Here is a 12876-nt window from a genome sequence, read left to right on the forward strand (position 1 = left end):
TGATTATTTCAACAGTCTTGTATGGTGAAGAGAATCCATTCATTTTCCTTATGTAGCATAGGATCCAAAAAGAAATGTGAAATAAAAATATTGTCCTATCTGCCTTAAAGGTAATATCTGAAAAAGTACTCCAAACAATACAAGTTTGTTTTCAAAATATAACTTATTTCCTGGAATACTTCTGTGTTTAGCTTTTAAAGGGAGACCAAACAACTGCTTAGGTTTTGTCAAGTTCTGATAATAAGGTCCTGGCTGCTGCAACGTAGTATCCTAATTGCCCAGCAAAAACATTCTGAACCATGAGGAAATGTACATCTTAGCATAACATTTGCTGCTGTGATTCCAAATATACGTGAGAGTTTAGCGGGTTCATGTAGTTTGTGCTCTTGCGTCAATGTGTTGTGCATTATCCAGAGATGTGAAGCTCTATGCCAAACAGCACTGATGTTTTGGGTGCAGAGTCAGCCCTTCCTTCCTCGGTATTGCACCTACTGTGCTCTTGGAGGCAAGCCCAAGACAGATGTCATGCACTTAATAATGATGTATTGTGTCTAGCTGCAGGTGTGTGAAATTTAGTAAAATATCTACTTGTCCATGGATACGGTTGTTTCATAAATCTACTTGTCATCCATTGTCCCTTCGGTGCCATGTAGTGCGGCGATAAATTAAGGCAGAAATCTTATTTTATAGAAGTGCTAGGATAACAGCCTTTCTGATTATGCCAGGTCTCCTACTATAGTAGGGTTTGAATATAGCGATTTCTTTATTTTACCACCTTTCTGCAGATCTACATAGAGGGGCTGGAAGTAGCGGTAAGGTTTGGAATGCCCTTTTGAATCTGCGCAAACCTACTAACTAGCATGTTTTAGAAGTTTTAAATAGCTCTTCTCTAACCTTTTTCCATTCTGAGAGGTTGGAAACTTACTACTGACAAGGGCATAAGTAAAACTTCTTCTAGGGTCAGGGGAAAAAAGTGGTTTGAAAGTAAACGTGTAAACAAGCAACCGATTTTTCGCATGAGCAAATCTCCACATGCTTATTTGCTCATTCTAAAATGCAGTTCTCAAAAAAAAAAATTGGAGTACAATTTAATATATATTTTTTTTTTTGGCCTACTTCTGTAAATTCTTGTGAATTCATGAAAGTCATAAATCTGCACGAATGAACTGGACCTACACCGTGGCTGTATTTTGGGACTTTCTTTATAAATCACGCCGCTAATTGGGTCTGGTGTTATACAAGACCTTGTTTTTTTAAATTAAATTCTATCTCTCTCTAGCTATCTGCTGGGTTCACGGTGAGTGACATTATTCTGCTCTTTCACAAGGAGGATATTGCCAGACAGAGTAGTTTTGTTAAGTGCTATTGACTACTGTGGCAATGTGTGCTTTTTGAGACCCTAAAATATTTTTGCTTTTTGCCAAAGTTTGTTATAATGGCGACGGCCCGGCAGATCCAATAATTTATTACAAAAACCATGTTAAAACAAGGCACTTATTAACCCCTTCGCTGCTGCGGACATTCCGCTGCAGCGCTGGGGGGGGCAGGGGGGCAGCGCGGTGGGCCTGTGCTCATGACGGAGCCGCGCCGTCATGAGCCACAGTTGAGCTGTGCTCATGACGGAACGGTTCCGTCATGACTCCGCCCATTTGCGTTGTCCCCCCGCACAGGCGGCGAAACAGCGCCGCGTAGGCGGAGCGGCCGCCAACGGGCGTGTCATGACGGAACCGTTCCGTCATGAGCACACGGCAACCGTGGCTCATGACGGAACGGTTCCGTCATGAGCGGGGAAGGGGTTAAAGAAAAAAAAAATAAGGTTGACCACCAATGTCAGCCCTATTGGTTTTGCCAATGCTTGTTTATTTTTGTTTCCCATAATCTTGTTGAAACTGGTTGCACTGATTTTCCAGTATGAATATTTTTGGGAAATACTAGCATGCATCAAAGCCATTTTACTAAATGATGTTTCAAAGAAATGGTCCCTAAAAGTTCACAGTAGTTTAGCAAAATATTTCTTTTCTTGGTTGCATTTTTTGGGGAACATTTTATTGTTAAAGTAAAGAATCTTCAATCTTGCTTTTTTAGCTTTTGAAGATATTTACTTCTAATTGGAGAGTATTCTGGGAGCATGATATGTAGCCTCATATTGTTAAACTTTGCAAATGTGTGTACACATTTTTATACTGAAACCACTGTCATTAGTGCAGTCGGAGCTTGCAACATTTCCTTAGAGATCTCACCTTCATAATAAAGGCTTTGCATTAAAGAACCATAAATACAAGTTGGAACACCATAACCTAGAGACACAAATATTAACCTTAACTGCAGACCATGCCCATTACTGATCCATAGTGTGGTACTGTAAACTAGCATGTAAAGAGTTTGACCTGCAGGTGAACAGGCCTACTTGTCCCAAGGACAAAATAAACATGAAAACTTTTTGTCCTTGACCCCCAAACAATATGTCCTGGGAGTCGGTCCATAGGTATTGCACACCCTTGTAGTTGTGTGTCCCTTTTTAGGTCTCGCCTGACCCAGCGCATGCGCTGGTCTGGCGAGACTAATTGAGAGGGCTCCAAAAAGTGCTACCAGGCCAGCCTAGAGCTACAGTGCATGTGCACGGGCGCACGCCGCACTTTACCGCGATTACTTTCACTTTTGCGGCCGCTTGGCATAGCCAATAGGTCTCGCTTTTGGGACCTTATAAGTATTTAGTTATGCAACTGTTGCATGGCTAAACACTTATAAGGTCCCAAAGGCGAGACCTATTGGCTATGCCAATGCTTGTTATTGCAGAAATGGGACGAGCTAAAAGGAATAACCTGAGCATCTCTCCGAAGAAGCTGGGCAAACTGCTCGATATATATGTCAAACAACAAATGAGAGAGGGGCAACCTTTTCGGGTCCCTCTAGTAATAGCAAAGCTCCTGGTAAGGGAACCATTAAGCAGAATCCTGGCAGTTGACTGTTTGTATAACCCTTGTAAAGTTGCAATAAAACAAGAGCTGAAACCTAATGCAGCCAATACCTCCCACAGATAAGCCCAGCAGACTCTGTCGAATGCCTTGGCTGCATCGAGAGTGACTACAGCTAAGGGGATCGACCGGGCTGTGGCAAGATCTATACATCCGATCAGCTGCTGAGTCCCTTCATGAATATGCCTCTTTGGGACAAACCCCTTCTGATCTGGGTGGATTAGCTGAGAGGCAAGTTTGGCCAGTCGCCCTGCCAAGATGCTTATGAATATCTTATAATCTGCATTCAGCAGATACTGGCCAATATGAATTTGCCTTCCTAGGATTCTTTGCTGGTTTTAAGACCAGGACTATCATGACTTCCTTCAATGACTCAGGAATCGGTGCCTTCCCCTGATAAACCGAATTGAACAAGGTATCCCAAACTTTTACAACTTCCTCCTTTAGGAGCTTATAAAGCTCAGCAGGAATGGAATCCGGACCAGCCGCCTTTCCATTCCTCATACGCAACAAATGTCCTCTGATTTCCTCCTCAGTTATTTGTGCTGCAATATACTCCCTTTCCACTTCAGTGAGCACAGGGAGGCCAATATCCCCCAACTACTCTGAGTCTATGGGGCTCCAGGAAGATCTATTCCGTATACAGTGTGGAAAATAGGGAGACCATATGACTGCGTATCTACAAGTTTGTTTGTGACATCCCCATGGGGGCTCACAACCAAGTCCTTTATCATATTCCTAGATCTCTCACCCCTCACTTTCCATGGCAATAGGGTCCCAGTTCGCTCCCCTTACTCAAGCTGCCTCATACATCCAGCCTGTCACCTCTCCCTGCACTTCGTCCAGTTTGATTTTATAGTTTAGCTGTGCCTCTTCAAGCTGTTTAATACCATTTCCTTGTTCTCCCGCCCACTCTTTGTCTGTAAGGTGGCCCCCAAGGACGCTATATCTTGCTCAAATTCGATCAGTTCTGCCTTCTCTACTCTATTCTTGAAATGTACCTGGCTTTTCAAAACCCCTGAATAAATGCCTTAAATGTGTCTAATACCGTCCCTGTATTATCCAGGAAAAACTCGGCAGTAACACTTTTCAGAATAGAAACCGCCTCATTATCCATAAGAATAGCACGATTTAAGGTCCACCTTAGGTTAGGCCTACTTACAGGAGGTTGTAATAGCATAGCGATGGCTGAATGATCCGAAATATGCCCCGGAAGATGGTCAATTTCTTTTATACATGCCCTATAATTCCCAGTCCGCCAAAAAATAGTCCAACCTCAAATAAAGGCAATATTTTGTACTATGGAAGGTGTACCCTCTCATCTGGCCTTTTAGGTACCGCCAAACGTCCACCAACCCAAGATCTTGGAGCATATTTCTAAAGGGCCTGTCTCATCCTGGGTGCCTAGGCAGAGTCTCTCCGGGAAGATCTATCTAAGGTAGGGTCTAATAATGTATTGAAATCTCCTCCCTGAACCAATGGGGCCGAGGCCTCCACTAAATTCAGTTCCAGATCTGCAATATACTGGGGATCACCAGAGTTTGGCCCAAAAAAGCCAGCACATATAAACTCGGAGCCCGTCATCTCATTCCGGCTAAAGCCCACCTTCTGGAGCTGTGTGTTTTAGAATGTATAACCTCCACCGCAGACCCCTTCCTTGTCAAAATCGCAATCCCTTTACAGCACTCTACTTGATCTCATACCACAAAACTCTCGACCCATCTACATCTACACCTACCGAATAGCTCTCTGCTTTCCCATGCGACCAAGTATGTCTCTTGTAGAATGAAAATATGGGCACAACTTTCCTCCAAATACCGCTGCACCACCCTCTGCCTAGCTGAAGTCCTGAACCCATTCACATTCCATGTTAGCAAGCATATATTTTTACCTACTCCAGTCATCATCTGCCTGGATTACGTCCCACATCATACACATTCAAAAAAAAAAAAAAAAAACTATAAATAAACCTGGTTTGGAAATATTGACGACATTTGTTTTTTGCTTTTTTTCCCCATTGATCCCCACCCTGTGCCGCCCCCCCCCACTCACCCCACCACCCCATTATCATGCGACACTGGGGAACCCTCCCAATACTTACAGGCATAATGATGCCTGTTAGCTGCTTAGGGGGGTTACTAACATACACCACTTATATTAATATTTAACCACAGTAGAAGGTGCCTGTCATCCCCACCTCCATATATCTAGTGTTCAGGGACATCCCTAATTTAGGGATCATCTCCTTTCTTCTTGCTACTCTGTCAATGCGTCCACATCTTCCGCCACACAATAGTTATGCATTTGATTATTCCACATGATGCGGAGCATAGCGGGTAATTTAAATTGTACTTTTGCTCCCAATTGCTGGAGATCCTCCATCCTCTTGCCGAGCCCAGATTGCTGTTGCTCTGTTGCATTACATATTTCAGATCTAATTTAACGGAGAATCCTCTAACTGTGCAAGGGCCACCCCTTAGGGCAGCACTCCGGAATGCCTCCTTGACCGCATATGAGAGAAAATTAACCAGAATCGTCCTTGGTTTTGTTTGTTGGGGGTCTCGCCTAAAAGGGTCTCTGTGCACTCTCACGATCTCCTGGATCTCCGGCCTGTCTTTTAAAACTGTATCTCACAGCAGGCTAATAATAAAGGTCTTAATGTCTGCACCTTCCTCTGCATAAGGCACGTTCAAGAATATTAAATTGTTCCTCCATGAATGATTTTCTAGCCTCTCAAGATCCTCCCTCAGATTTTGTTTGTTTGACCAACATGGTAATCCCAGTAGCATTTTTTGCCACCTCTTGCCTTACTAAACCTACCTACTCTGCTCTGGTATGGGCAGCAACTTCGAGCTCCTGAGCTAGAGCAGTACATGAGGCTTGAATGCAAACCTGGTTAGCCTCCAAGACTTCAAATCGATTTTTGAAAATCTTTTTTTAGCCCAAAAAGAATGCCCGCCAGTAATTTCTCTGCTTTTTTCCAAGCCATCTCACCACCTTTTCCACTCAACTGGCTTCTCAAGGTCAAATCCTCCGACATTTCCGGCTCATCCTTTAGGGACCTGCACCCATAATGCTTCACCTGAGCTCATCCCTTCTTCAGAAGACCTTATTATGGAAGCAGGTGCATCCGTGGTGGCTGAGTTAGTGGAATTGAAGACCTCTATGAAAATCTCCATTCCGAGACTATGCCGTAGGGTATTTCCTTCAGCACCCTCAGCACGCTGCAAGTCCGGGAAAACATAAAAAAAAGAATTGAAGCGAGAAGGTTATCTTGATCTGTCAAGTTAAAGATCATCAACCCCTGCCACCAGAACTTTTGCCAGGAGACTTAGCAGATTTCCAGTTTGAGACAGAATTTATATCTCCTGTGCCCCCACCAGGCACACATCGTTTCCCCTTTCTTATGTCATTTGTAAAACAGGGGGTAACAGAGGACAAATTCGACACAAGATGCCCTACCAGCCTCAGTGTTCCTGGTACGCAGCGTGTATTTTGAAACCCTATCAGCAGCCTTACTAGTGGTTGGAGTACCCTTCTCCATATGCAGGGGGCACTGTACCAGCTGATCCTGTTTTGCCTCCTCCCAGTCTCCCTTTCATCTGTCCACCAATGACGGAGGACGACTTAACCCCTCTGACTGTGTCTACGTTAGGGGCTGGGGAGATCCCCGGCCTGCAGCCAGACTTGTGCTGCCTCTGCCGTATGCTCACGCGCTGGCTGGCCTGCAACTCTGGAGCATCCGTGCCGCCTCCTCCCAGCATAGACCTGCGTTGTCGGCCGCGCTTCGAGCAAACACCTTCCCCGCCTGGAATTCACGAGACAATTCCATTGTGACAGGCCTCTGTTCATTCTGATTCAGACAAAATGGCATCTTTTTCATAGGAGCCCCCTTCCAGCTCTCCAACAACTTTTTGGATTGGACTCAACCTTGATGACGATGGGAATGATGGGGATGAGTTACCCCAACAATATGATGACAATTTATATTTGGGCATTCAAGAGGCCAGTGGATTGGACACCTCACCTGAGATGGGATTGAGTTCTCCCCCTGGCCCTTTACCAGAAGAGACCGTCTCACTTGCTGTATTCATCAGATGGGCGGCTGAACTCCTGGACTTACAGTTGCGGGCTGTTAAGCTGAAATCCAATATCCTCACTGACATTTTTCAGCCTGCACAGAACTTCTCTGAGCCCTTGCTGCCATTGAACAAATCTCAGACTGGGTACCTGAGCAAAACCTTGTTTCTGCCCACCCATTAATAGACAAGTAGCATGACGCCTGCTCCAGATGATCCTGCTTTGATACAGCACCTTGCTCCTAAAGGTCTAGCAGTTCAGGCTTCAGCACACCGGGTAAAGCTCAGCTCAGGCTAGCCTCACCCTTTGGTTAGGCAATTCCATCTCATACTGGGGAAGTGCTTGTACACGCTATGGGACATGATCGCAGAGATCTTGCCATCTATGTCAGAAGAATTCCGTGCCAACCAGCTCAAACTGATCAGGATGCCAGAATGCTGCTAGATAGATCATAAGGTCAGGACTGAGCGCAACCAATTGTTTAGGTAAAGCGTGGTACTCTGGCGCCATGCATGAATGAGCTCCACAGGCTTTTCAGTAGACATTCAGGTATCACTCATTGATGTACTATTTGAGGATTGTCGTCTTTTTGGTAAGAAGATTGATTCTGCTCTAGAGCTCTTCAAAGAAAGCAGAGCCATTGTAGACTCCTTCTGTCTCCCCGTGCCTGCAAGGCAGTATCCTCAACAGTTTCCCTGCTTTCAAGGCATTGCCAGGGGTTTTGCATACAGGCAAATGCAAGGCCCATCAACTTGCATTCCACTCCTGTCAGGGGTCACTGATCCAGCTGGCAACATCCAGGCCTCCAGGGACAGTTAATCTCCAAATCCCTCCCCTCCCTCTAGCAGCAGCCTGCAGACCAGTTTACCTTGCCCTTAGCAGAGCACGACTACCGTGTAGGAGGCAGAATCAATAATGTTCTTCAGGGATGGCAGGCCATAGCATCTGACAGGTGGGTCCTGCAAATAGTTCAACAGGGCTATGCCCTGCCATTCGTTTATGACCTGTTGTATCTTTTATCCACATCAGAGCAGGTTTTAGAGGAGCACTTGTTCATTTTTATAGCTGGACGTTCTGACTCTTTTTGCACAAGGAACAATAGAGAGTGCCCCGGTCCTCGGAAATTGGAACTGGATGTTATTCCCTCTATTTCCTAGTACCAAAAAATGTCTGAGGCCTTCACCCCATTTTAGATCTCTGAACTCTCAATTTGTTCCACATCCGGAGCAAACTTCTTCTCAACCCCTTCTGTTAATCTGTGAGGTATTATCAGATGCCTTGTTGGGAGCCTGGGCCAAACCTTGCTCTGGCCCTCCAATCGACAGACAGATAGCAAGACACCATCACCCTCCCCCGCCGACCCTGAATTCCTGTCTCCGCACCCTTCCCCGAAAGTTTAGTGGTGCAAGCGCCTAATAGCAGATCTAACCCCAACACTTTTTCCACTACTCCCAATCCCGACCTACCACCCACCCCCTTCCCACAATAGGAAGTCCAAACTGGTGAAGACATATGGGAAGACAGTTTTCTAATCCACCAGCTTAGCTTTTCATTCGGTAAATACCAGCTGTCTCCTGGGATGCACTTCCACGCCCTTTGGAACTTGGTGGCTGAAGTCCTCCCTGGTGTTCCTAAAGATCTCCAACCTGTTCTTGCTCAGGTTATTCAGGACAGTAGTGATGCAACAACGTTCACAATATATTGTGGCATGGACACCTGTGATTCCATCTGGAGAGCCACTGGTACCACTGCTGCTATTCACTGCCATGCATGGCTGCGATCAACCGGGTTCACAGGTGATCTCCAGTACTCCGTTATGGACATTCCCTTTGAGACTCAGTTGATTCTGCTTTGGAGCAATTAAAAAAAAAACAAGGCCAGGACACGCTCTCTGAACTTCTCCGCCCGCCCCTCCAGATGCACCAATCGTACCGTTCCTTTTGCAGCTGTGACAGAACAGTCCCATACTGCCAGTCTAATCAGCCTCAGCAGGGGGCCCAGCTGTTTTACTGTGAGGGCCGTGGTGCTCACCACTCGGGCAGTCAATCAATAGACCAGTCAGTCCACCTCCCTATATCCCATCGGCAAAACCCCTTTAGTATGCCCTTTGTGGAGAACAGCCAACCGGTGGGAGACAAAATCCAAAGATTTTTTCTGGGTTGGAAAGCTATAACTGACAGGTGAGTCCTGTAGATCGTTCACAGGGTATATGCCTTGCCTTTCCTCTCTTCTCTGCAGCACCTTCTATCATCCTCCCAATTCAACTGACAGAGGACCATCTCTCAATTTTGCTTCAGGAAGTGCATGCCTCTTTGACTAAAGGGACTGTTGAAAGAGTGTCAGGTCCAGAAGTTGGATGTGGTTGTTATTCCTGCTACTTTCTGGTGCCCAAAAAGGGTAGAAGCCTTCATTTTATTTTAGACCTGTGCCTCCTAAACTCCTTCCTGCAGAAGGACAAATTCAAGATACTGTCCCTTGCCTAGGTCTTGTCTGCCCTGGAGACTGGATGTGGTATTGGACCTGCAGGATTCCTATTTCCATGTACCCATCCTGCAAGCCCAGCGGTGCTACCTGCAGTTCATGGTAGGTCAGGAGCATTTTCAGTTTGCTGTGCACCCCTTTGATTTCACTCTCGTCTCTTGAGTGTTCATGATAGTGATGGCGGTGGTGGCAGTGTGTCTTCAGGGCTCAGGCGTCCCAGTCTTCTCCTACCTCGACAAATAACTGGTTAAGGCAGGCTTTCCCCAGGCAGTTGTCATCCACCTACAGACTGCAGCAAACCTCCTGTTAAATTTGGGGTTCTCTGTCAACGTGCCAAAATCACACCTGACTCCTTCTCAGCCTTTCCCCTTTATCAGAGCCATCCTGGACACTGTTCGGTTTTGTGCCTTTCCTCCGGGAAAAAGAGTCAAAGACATTCTGGCTATGACCCCAATCCCTCAGCCTCTGTCCAGGATTTCAGTGAGGTCAAGCAAGCCAGGTGGCATATGTGGGCTCTGGAGTGAGATCTGAAGTCTCACTGAGCCCAACATCACGGGGACCTCTCTGACCACGTTCAGATTTCGAAGGAGACTGCATAAGATTTGCAGTGATGGAGGAGCCTAGCGCGTGATCAAGATGGCCGCGTGAGGCTAGAGCTCCCGAGACCCTCGCTCCCTCCGGCAGATATCCTGTGCATTATCCTGTTTTCAACGCCCGGAATATTGGAGGGGAGCCGTTGCTGAGGCGATAGCCGCTGTCCGGATTGAAATCGCCCGCCGGAGACCGAAGTTGTGCTACATGGAAGTTTGTGGCCTACTCCCCGGAAGATGCCCGGGACTTGCGCCGGCACAGTGCCCGTGCACTAATTGAACAACAGCGGCCGTGCGAGGGGCGAGTCGTCGGAAGGAAGGTGTTATCACTTTCACTTTCGCTTTCGCTCTCCTGTTTCCATCGCGCCCTGGCCTGGGCGTGAGTTGCGCCAGTCACTTGTTGCATGGTTGTCTTCTCTGTATGGGCAAGGAGACTGTCTCCGCGGCAGATTATGATGTCGAGCAAATCGGACGCCGAAAAACAGAAGCCCAAGAGTACCAGGCGGGGAGGATACACCCAGACCAACAACATGGACCGCTATGCCCACCAGAAGGGGTCTCCGGGCGGATCGGGACAGGCACTGGAGGCCTTGAAGGACGGTTCGCCCCCCGCCGCGGAACCAACCCTGCAGGATATCATGGGGGCCATCGAGGGGATGAAGTCCTCTATCGGGCAACAATTTGAGACCCTGGCGCATAAAGTGGACGCCATATCGATTGACGTCAACTTGATTCGGGCAGACCTGGGGAAAACTAATGAGCGGGTTCAGTCCTTGGACCTTAAGACCTCTGGCCTCCTGGGCGATGTCTCTAGCCTGCAGCTGGAAGTCCGTACCTTGAGGACTGCAAATGATCACTTTGCCCGAAGGTTGGAAGAGTTCGAAGGCCGGGCAAGGCGCAATAACGTGCGCATTATTGGGGTCCCGGAAAATTCGGAGGAACAGTCGGTGGACCTGTTTGTGGAGGACTTGGTGGTGAACCATCTGGCGCCCAAAGGCCTTAGTAAGTTCTTCACTGTGGAGCGGGCTCACAGAGTCCCTGGTGGGAGGCCCAAGGTGGGGACCCCTCCGAGGCCGATTGTCGCCAGGATCTTTAATTTCAGGGACCGGGATGCCATTCTGCAAGCATCACGGGTGTCCGGCCCGATGACATTCCAGAACACCACAGTGAGTTTCTATCCGGACTTTACCCAGATGGTGCAGAAGCAACGACAAGGCTTCCTGGCGGTCAAGAGAACGCTACGAGAGATGGGACTGAAGTACGCCATGCTCTTCCCGGCCAGGTTGCGTGTGGTGTTCGAAGAGCGGACTTTATTTTTTGAATCACCGGACATGGTCGGAGACTGGCTGGACACATTGCCCCAAAGACGGACTAGCGTGGAACGCTCCGGTGGAGCAGAAGGTGGCGGCGACGAACAATGAGCCAGGACTTGAGTGCTAGATCTCCGGTTCCCCCGGGAGGGTGATAGTCCGGGGGGTAGCGAGGGTAGTAAGGGAGCTTTTTCCTCCTCTGGGGTTCTTTTTGTAGATTAGTCTTTGTATGGGGCGACAGGCACACTGCAAGTTGGGGGGCATTTTAGAGCTTACGCAGGGGTGCAGGGTGGGGGGTGGATTGGGGTTGTTGTTGGGGCTGTTGTTGTTTTTGGTTATGCAAGGCGTAGGGATGCAAGCTTCTGTAACTAGAGTGCGGTTCTACGGGGGGGGTGGAGGTCTCCTTACATGTTGGGATGGGGGGTAGGGGCTTAAAAATACTCAGTTGGAATGTTAACGGCTTGGGTGATCGTATTAAGCGTGGGATTGTCCTGCAATTTCTGAAGCGATGTACCCCCGATATTGTCTTATTGCAAGAGACGCACTTGATAGGTAACACGTGCTACGCACTCAACAGGAAAGGCTACAAATTTGTCGCACACTCCGGGTTTTCCTCGGGGTCTAGAGGGGCTGGAATACTTGTCAGGTCTTCTCTGCCGTTCGAGGTTGACTCCACTACTGTTGATGACAGGGGACGCTTTGCGGCTGTAGCGGGGAGGTGGGAGGGCAGGACGCTGGTCCTGGTGTCGGTTTATGTCCCTCCTGCGCTGCAGCCTTCCACACTTGCGGACTTGGAGAGGACTTTGTTGGATCTCCCAGAGGGAATGTTGGTGGTGGGTGGCGACTTCAATGCGGTTGGCTCCGGATTGCTTGACAGACACCCGCCAAGGAGTTCGGGGGGGGCTCAGAAATGGCTTCCGGACTTTGTAGATACCCTTGGTCTGGTTGATTGTTGGAGACTGCTGCATCCCACACAGCGGCAGTACACTTTCCACTCCGGGGCGCATGGCAGTCTCTCCAGAATTGATTATGTGCTTACCCTGGCCGCGCACGCCTCCTTTGTGTCTGAGGCCAGACACATGGCTCGGGGTATTTCTGACCATTCGCCGGTGTGGATCTGTATGGATGTTGGTAGAGGAGTGGGGGGCAGGGTGGCTCCAATTAATCCGTGGTATTTCCGGGACCCTACGACTCGTAGTGCGGTGCTGAAGGCGGTCGATCGTTATTTCCAGGAAAATCTCGGCTCGGTCGCGTCGGCGGTGTCTTTGTGGGAAGCGTTCAAAACAGTGCTGAGAGGAGAGGCCCTCTCATTGATAGCAGCGGCCAAGCGTTGGCGAGACGCGGAGGTCGCCCAGATTGAGGCGGAGGTCGCGGATCTAGAGTTGGCGTTGGAGGGGGAGGTCACGGCAGCGGCGCTGCACAATTTGAGCCTTAAGCAGT

Source organism: Triturus cristatus, chromosome 2_1, assembly GCF_964204655.1.
Source record: "Triturus cristatus chromosome 2_1, aTriCri1.1, whole genome shotgun sequence".
Taxonomy (NCBI): Eukaryota; Metazoa; Chordata; class Amphibia; order Caudata; family Salamandridae; genus Triturus; species Triturus cristatus.